At 35.8% G+C, this 8430-nt stretch overlaps 1 pseudogene; it reads left to right on the top strand.

The window, feature by feature from the left end:
* The first annotated feature begins 6057 nt into the window (after window positions 1–6057).
* Window positions 6058–8028, top strand: LOC109250682 (actin-related protein 2/3 complex subunit 2-like; annotated as a pseudogene).
* The last annotated feature ends 402 nt before the right edge of the window (window positions 8029–8430 follow it).

The following is an 8430-nucleotide window of genomic DNA, read 5'->3' as shown; positions in this document are numbered from 1 at the left end:
CATGAGAGGGATAGGAATGACAAGGAATCATAAAACTCATCCACATGAGCCAAGTGTGCAGGTCTTGCCTAAAATATGAGACTTGACAAGAAATACTGGTAATCTCTTTTGTCAACTCAATAAGCCTAACACCAAGAAACAAGCAGAAGTATGCAGCCTTTGGGCATGGGCAAGAGTGCAAAGGAAGACCTCTTTTGTGGAAAAAGTGGGAAGGAGCTGCTAAATCTGAGCAGGAATGTTAAATATTATGCGTTAGAAACCCAGCCTCACACTACAGATTAACAGCTGATCACTATGGGAAATAAAATATAAGATTGTGTTACACAGAATGTAGCAATATAACAAACTCCACTCTGCTACTGGCTACATTTAATCAAATCACCCAAATAGTGACTAGACAAAAGAAGTGTAAAAAAGAATAATAAAGTAAAATAAAAATAAAAATAAAAGAAGTTAACCATTTGTGGTAATAAATACTACGTAATTCAGTCTATGCTCTTCTTCTAGATAGTAATTCTTGTATTCATTTATATAAAAATTCAGGAAAATCTATTCATTGCTATGAACTATAGCAGTAATTAGAAATAGACTCAGATGAACCAGAAATTGGAGCTATCAAATAGGGAATTAAAATAACTACTATGTGAAGTGATGGATATGTTAATTAGCTTGATTGTGGTAAGGTTTTCACAAAGTATACATATATCAAGATATCACATTGGAAACCTTAATTTTTTACAGTTTTGTATGTAGATTACACCTCAAGAAAGCTAAAAAAAAGTAAACAATTGTCATTTTATGTAAAAGAATCTAGTCATAAATGTGGACAACATGCATAAAGATATGTGGAATTTCAAAAGAAAGATGGAAACAATGCAAATCCTACAATAAGAAAAAAAGTGGTATCAGTGAAGATTTTCTTATGGAGCTCCACAGCTTACTGGACAAAACTGAGATAAAAAATAAAAGACTGAGAATAGATCATTTGTTTATCCACAGTCAAACATAAAGAGAAAAGGGACTGAAAGAGGAAAAAAAGGAACAAAATATCAAAGAACTATAGAAAAAATGAATTAATCTTACATGTAACTGGAAACCCAGAGATAGAAGACAATGAGAATGGGAGAGAATAAATATTTGAAATGATAACAGATGACAGCTTTCCAAAAGTAATGAAAGACAACCAACCACAAATCCAAAAGCCTCACAGAATAGCAGACAGGATAAACACAAAAACACACAAATACCACTACCACCACCACAACAATAACAAAACCAACAAACACAGAAATTTTAGTCAAACTGCTCAATAACAAAGATAAAAATAAATTTGGGGGAAGGCAGATGTGGAGAAGAAACAAAATCCAGAGTAACAAAAATAAAAATTCAACAGACTTCTCATAAGATACTCTGGAATGCATGAGACAATAGATTGAAATCTTCAAAATATGGAAAGAAAAATGTCAGCCAAGAATAATGTATTTTTTTAAAAATGAAGGTGAAATTAAACTTTTTCAGTGAAACAAAAGTTGAGAGAATTTTTTTGACAGCCTTCCTTCTCCGCAAAAAATTGCAATCACATAATTAAGTTCTCTGAACACAACAGAATAAAACTAGAAGTCAACAATAGAAACAAATCTGGATACTCCTCAAATATTTTGAAATTAATATACTCTTAAAACTGATGAGGTTGTATAATAAATTCTATACACAAACAACAAATTCTATATGTATATAATTATAATAAATTATTGAAATTATATACATGATTATATTTCTGATATACAATATTTTAAAAAATTAAATGTTGAAATGTATTTGTAAATATCTAAATGTATATTTGTCTAAAACATATATAACAAATATTTATGTATCTTTATATAATTTCAACTAAGTTTCTAGAAATCCCGTTTATTTCTTTGTCAGATATGTCTAGTCATTCCGGATAATTACTTGTTGCTTTCTCATCCTTGTGACCCCAATCTTTATTTTTTAAAAGTATTTCTTCCATATTCTGCATCTAAATCTGTCATTTACAGCTTCTCCTGACTGTCTATTAAAGTAGTTGACCTCCTTATGGTTTTGTGGATCTTTGATTTTGGAGTCTTATTTACTTGATTTAAATCTGTTGGGAATTTTTAGTTGCTAAATTTTGAATATTTTTCTCTGAATAGGATTTGTGTCTACTTCAACCATATTTCACATAGAGGTAATTATTTTATTCTTTCTTGAGATTCCTGGATTAATCTATATATCTTATTTTCAGCTTCTCCACCTTTTAATATATCAAAGCTTAATGTTATAATAACAGTGCTTCCATTGGCTTTTCCCTCATAATAATCTTGTTCTCCCTTCTTGCTATCTAATCACTTCTAGTTCAGATTTATTTTATGAATTTTACCTTTTTCAAAATGTGGTTAAAAAAAAATGTGGTTAATTGTTGGGCTTTTGGAGATCCACCTCTATTTTGTGTTCTTTACGATATTTTACTATATATCTTCTTTCTAAAATAGAATTGTTTTATAGTAGGATGATCTTTCAATATATCTAATCTGCCATACACTGGTAGCAGGTTTCATTTTCATCCCTTTTTTTTTAACTTTAATTTTTTAAGGAAAAAAATTAGAGAGACAGAGCATGAGTGGGGAAGGGGCAGAGACAGAGGGAGACACAGAATCCGAAGCAGGCTCCAGTCTCTGAGCTGTCAGCACAGAGCCTAGTGCAGTGCTCAAACCCACGAACTGTGAGGTCATGACCTGAGCCAAAGTCGGATGCTTAACCGACTGAGCCACCAAGGCACCCCTACGTTTTGTTGAATTTTTGCCTGATCTCTAATATCTCTGTGATCCTTGGGACCAGTGTGCCCTCTGTTGTTAGACTTAGGGCTTAGGTTATAGTGACAAAACTATGTCACCAAGGGCTAGAAGCTAGAGACCAGAAATGTCTGCTCATGTATGGCAGGCTAGGAGGTAGCCTGTCTGAGATATCAAGAAAGAGTTAGCCCGCTCAGCTTAGTGTTGGGTCTTTGTCAATAAGAAATTGATTGTGTGCTTGTCAAGCAGATGCTTAAGGAGAAAGGAATTTAAATGCTACTTGCAGTTATACTGGGCGAAGATAACCACAGTCTATTTCTATCAATGACTCTGGAAGCATTGACACTACTGGGGAAAGAACACTCCAGTCTCTAGAAGAACTCATAAAATTAGTCGTTTTGAACCTGGGTACTGTTTTGACATGCTGTTCAGAGTACCAAGATAGGGTCTTGATACAGGAGAATATGATTACGCTGATTACCTGATATAGGTTACAAGCCAAGAACATCAAAATAAGCAAAAAAAAAAAAAAAAAAAAAAAAAAAGCCAACAACAAGGCAAAAACCTAGCTTATAATACATAAACAATGACACATAAGAAGGAAGATACCTCTCCTTGCCTTCCCCCCCCCCTTGCCTTTGTATTCCATCTCTTGGTTCCTTATCAAAACTGAAGAGTAAAAGGATGAATAGATAATTTGCATTTTATTTAAGCTCCCCTGTGTAATATCCTGTTGTCATGATTCAAATACCAATGTTACCTACCAGTAATTCTCATTTCTTTTGGTGTATGCAAATCATGACAATTCACTTTAATGCTTCTTAGCATGTGATAAACACTAATATAAATACAGTTTTTGCTTTTTCCCAAAAGACTTCAATCTTTCTGAAGACTAGGTTCATATTTGCTTTGTTCATTACTCTTTTCCCATATATATTTCCATATTTTTGAATTAATTAATGATTAAGTATCAGGGAACTTACTATGTAGAATGTGTGGCCAAGGGCTATTTTGATACTATATCCAAAGTGACTGGGGCACCTGGGTGGCTCAGTTAAGCCTCAGACTCTTGATTTTGGCTCAGGCCCTAGCCTCAGGATCATGAGATTGAGCCCCATGTTGGGCTCTGCACTGCCAGTGCGGAGCCTGCTTGGAATTCTGTCTCCCTCTCTCTACCCCTGTCCCACTTGCGTGCATACACACTCTCTCTCAAAATATTTAAAAAAATAATAATAATGTAAAAAATGATTCTCCCTCTGCCCCTCCCCTGCTCGTGCACATATGCTGTCTCTCAAAAACAAAAACAAAACAAAAACAAAAACAAAGTGACAGATAACATGATGTTCAAAGATAGTTGTTATAGCAATAGCTTTCTAGAAAATTCTTTTTTGTAGAATATGGTTCACTTTCTGGAAAAGATATCTTATTGGAAAATAAGAATAGGCAGACAAAGTTGCATTTTGAATATTCTTTTTTAACAGCTCTTTAATTTAGAATAACATACTCTTTGAACCTCAGTTTCCTTGTCAATGAAATGGGGACAATAAAAACTGCCCTTTATTGCTACTCTATCTACTGTCCTACTACAGTCAGGAAAGATGAAAGAGAAATTGAACCACCTATATATAAGAAGGATAATTTGTGGGGAAGCATGGGTTGAAGGGGAAATCAATATAAGAAAGATCTTTCTCAAAGAGTAGTCAGTACTCCAAGCCCAAGAAGGAAAAGTCTCAGTTGAATAGAAGGCAAGTGTGAAAATTTGGATACTAGGTCATGTTTGCATGTTTGTTTAAAAGGGTAAAGTGAGTCATTGTTAAGTTTTTCTTGAATTATCTAATTTCATCTATTTTGAATTATCTAATCTCACCTATTTTATACCTTACTTTATAATCCATCCATTGTCTTTATCTTCCCCTTTACCAAACAGGAATACATTTTATTAACTCTAGGAATGCATTATTTTCATGCAGACTTTGTTGCTTATTGTCACATGGAAGTGGCCTCATACCAATTCATAGACTTGTTAGTATTGAAAAAATAGATTTATGACCCAAATTTATATTAAATTCACATTTCCACAGAATTTGAAAGTGTAAAAAGTATGTGCTGAGCTTTGTATAAATTAGTCTAACTTTATATGAGGTACAAATAGGATTCAGTATTTAGGAGCATTAAAAAACGTATGATTTTAATATCTGCTAACAGGTGAGCAAGGCATTCAATCTCAATTACTCTAAGTAAGAAATGTAAAGCATATTTATTTTTCATGATATTTATGTACTAAATAAAACCACATCTTAATTTGCTCTGAACTTCTGAGTCTCCAGTTGCTATACCTTGATTTTGGATCCAAAATTTTCAGAGCAAAGGTGACTTATCTGCATAGACATGTATAGAGACCAGAGGAGAAAATAAGACATGCTGAAGTTATAGCATCATTTTAAGCTTGATTGTATGTACACTAGAAGTAGCCCATGAATTCATCTCCTTCTTAAAGGACATGAATAACTCTCTGGGATTATTTCCCAATATCCTTATTTATTAAAAATAAAACAGAGAAAAACAGATATTTCTAAAACATAGATGGCAAAGACAGAGAAACTTGTAGAAGGACAGAATAAAGAACTGACATTTATTTCTGCCTTCCAATGTTCACTTTCAGCAAAAGCCAAGCAAACATATCCGATCATCCAAGATCTCTTTGCTTCAAATACAGCTGTAGGAAGGCTATTGTGTTGTAAATAATGGATTAGAGACAAGGCTGTTGGCTTTGAGGTTCAAAAGATCCTTATTTTAAATGAGTATACATACCTAGTAAGAGATAAACGGTATTTAAATCATCCCCAGACCAGACTCTACCAGCCAAGGTAGAACATTAGAGCTTTTAAGAGACAGGAGAATAATTATGTTTACTTATTACAAGTTTTGATGGTGGAGTAAAGGGGCCAAGGTGTCTGGAAAACAGTCAGGAGTCCAGTTCTGAGTAGATATTCTTGGGTTGGCTTTCAGAAACTAAAACTGGCTTTGGGCAACAGATTTAGATGTGATTATATGAACAGGGTTTGTGTGTATGTATGTGTAAAAGAGATGGGGCAGAGGACAGGATTGGGGTGGAATGTGGATGGCAATAGTCACAGCATATTGAGGTTACAGCTAAGCAGAAATTAAGTTAGAATCGTTCATGATTGCTGTCAGGATTCACAGCTGGTACTTGGGCAGAAGGTATAGAGTTGAGTTAGGAACTATGGTTAAAACTGCGCGTAAGGAAGCAGCTGGGGCAGTTTCAGATCACGTGACTCAGGGATCAAACAAGAATGCCTATAAACACGTTTGCCAGTCTTTACATACAAAATTAAGCTCTATCAAACCAGAGCAGACACCAGGCAGTTCTTCATATTGTAAGAGATGTAGGGTGACTGTGACAGAGGATTAAGAGTATACATGGGCCTTTGAAAGAAGCGTGGGTATTTCTCCCATCTTCATAATGGAAGACAATTAATATTCAAAGTCACGACTTTTCCTAACAGTCTATGTGATAAGGGTTCCCATCATACAAATGGTTTTTTTTCTCTTTTCTTTAAAAATTTACTACAGGATTCCTTTGAATTATATATAGATTTGTAAAGTTTAGTTAAACAACTTTCCAGCAGTAATCCTCTGTTTTGAACCTTGATAGATCTTTGTAATTTTTGTGTAATACTTGCATTCTGACATTTAATGGAGTTACTTGTTTATCATTTTGGTCCACAAAAACATTGTTACATGAGCTCTGTCAGAACAAGAATTTGTTTAGTTATTGCAAAGGAAAATTTTATAAACAAATATATACGTTAATAAATTTTCATAAAATTTTAGACAATATTATAAATTAGTAACCACAAGCAATTTTACCATCAATAAAAAAACAACTATTAAAATGCTACGGTAACTTTTTGTAATCTCCTTCAAAGTATATCTATGCTACTTTGTGGCCTGCTTCTTTCATTTAATAATGTATCTTGGACACGTAGCAATGATGTAAGACAAGAAAGTAATGAGTTAGCCCTATGTGTGCGTACACTAGGGAATGGCAGGAAAATGGCACCACGGGGCCGCGCATCTGGGCAGCAAAGCAGAAGTGGGTGTGAGAGCAGAAGACACCTGCCAGGGCTGGGGCCTTGAGGGGACTGAGCTTGTTGTTGAGGCAGGGGTGGGTTGACTTGGCAGGCAGGTTCAGGCTTGTAGGGAATGGGGGGGGGGGGGAGGTGTAGCCACCACCCTGATCCTGCTGGAGGTGAACAACCACATCATTGAGGAGATACTCACGCTCAAGTTCAAGAACCCAGCCACCAATAACAAACCAGAAGCAGTAGAAGTAACATTTGCAGATTTTGTTCAATGGAGTCTTCTATCATATTTCAAATCCTAATGGAGACAAAACAAAAGTGATGGTCAGTATTTCTTTGAAATTCTACAAGGAACTTCAGATATTTGGTGCTGATGAGTTATTAAAGAGGGTGTATGGGAGTTTCTTGGTAAATCCCAAATCAAGATACAATGTCTCTTTGCTATACAACCTTGGAAATCTGCCAGAATCCAAGGATTCCATTGTGTATCAGGCTGGCATGTTGAAACGAAATTATTTTGCCTCGGTCCTTGAGAAATACTTCCAATTCCAAGAAGAGGGCAAGGAAGGAGAGAACAGGACAGTAATCCATTATAGGGATGGTGAGTATAAAAAAGACAGTCACAGTAGTCTTCAGTGTTTAAGGATAACGATGATTTGGTCATTGGAAAAGTGTTCATGCAGGAGTTCAGACAAGATCGGGCGCATTCAGGGTGTATGGCCTTAGACTATGCAGGAGTTCAAAGGACGCAGAGCCAGCCACACAGTCGCACAGGTCCTCTTTAGACACAGGGCACCTCCTTTGGAGCCAGAAGACGTCAGTGCTGCGGTGGCAAGAACATTGGCTCTGTTAACCTTCATGCTGTTCCCTCGCCACACCAATACCAGTGCTCGAGACTACACCATCAGCCTGATCCACACAGAGTTCCAGGACTCTGTGCACAACTGCATTAAGTGCTCTAAGGCCATATTCACACACGTGCACGGGCAAAAACTTCTGACTTCCTCAAGGTTCTGAACCGTGCACGCCCAGATGCTCAGGAAAAAGAAATGAAAACAATCACGGGGAAGACCTTTTCGTCCCACTAACTCTTGAGAACAGTAAGAGGAGGCAGCCGACAACTTGCTACTAGATAATCGTAGCCTTTAATGTTGCACCTCTTCAGGTTCTTAAGGGATTCTCTGTTTTTGTTCCGTTTGGGACACGTTTGGAAAATAATTTGCAGAGAGCTGTGCTTGCAAGAACTTCATAGCTGTCAAAAATTAAAAGAATTCCACTTGATCATCTTAGTTCCTTTTCTTTACCTTCCTTCCCTCACACCCCTTCCCTTCCTGCCTCTTTTCCAAGCTGTTTCACTTTGCAATATGTTACTACTAATGAGTTGCAGGATAATGCAATCTTAACTTGTTTTCTCCTAAGTATTTGTGCTCAAAGCTCCTATAATCTAAAGAAATACTGTTGAGGTCATGAATAAAGAAAATCTATCTTTAAAAATAATGAGTTAAGAAATC

This window comes from Panthera pardus, unplaced genomic scaffold (genome assembly GCF_024362965.1).
Source record: "Panthera pardus isolate Hobbes unplaced genomic scaffold, ASM2436296v1 HiC_scaffold_27, whole genome shotgun sequence".
In the NCBI taxonomy this organism is placed as follows: Eukaryota; Metazoa; Chordata; class Mammalia; order Carnivora; family Felidae; genus Panthera; species Panthera pardus.
This window is presented reverse-complemented; position numbering and strand designations above follow the sequence as displayed.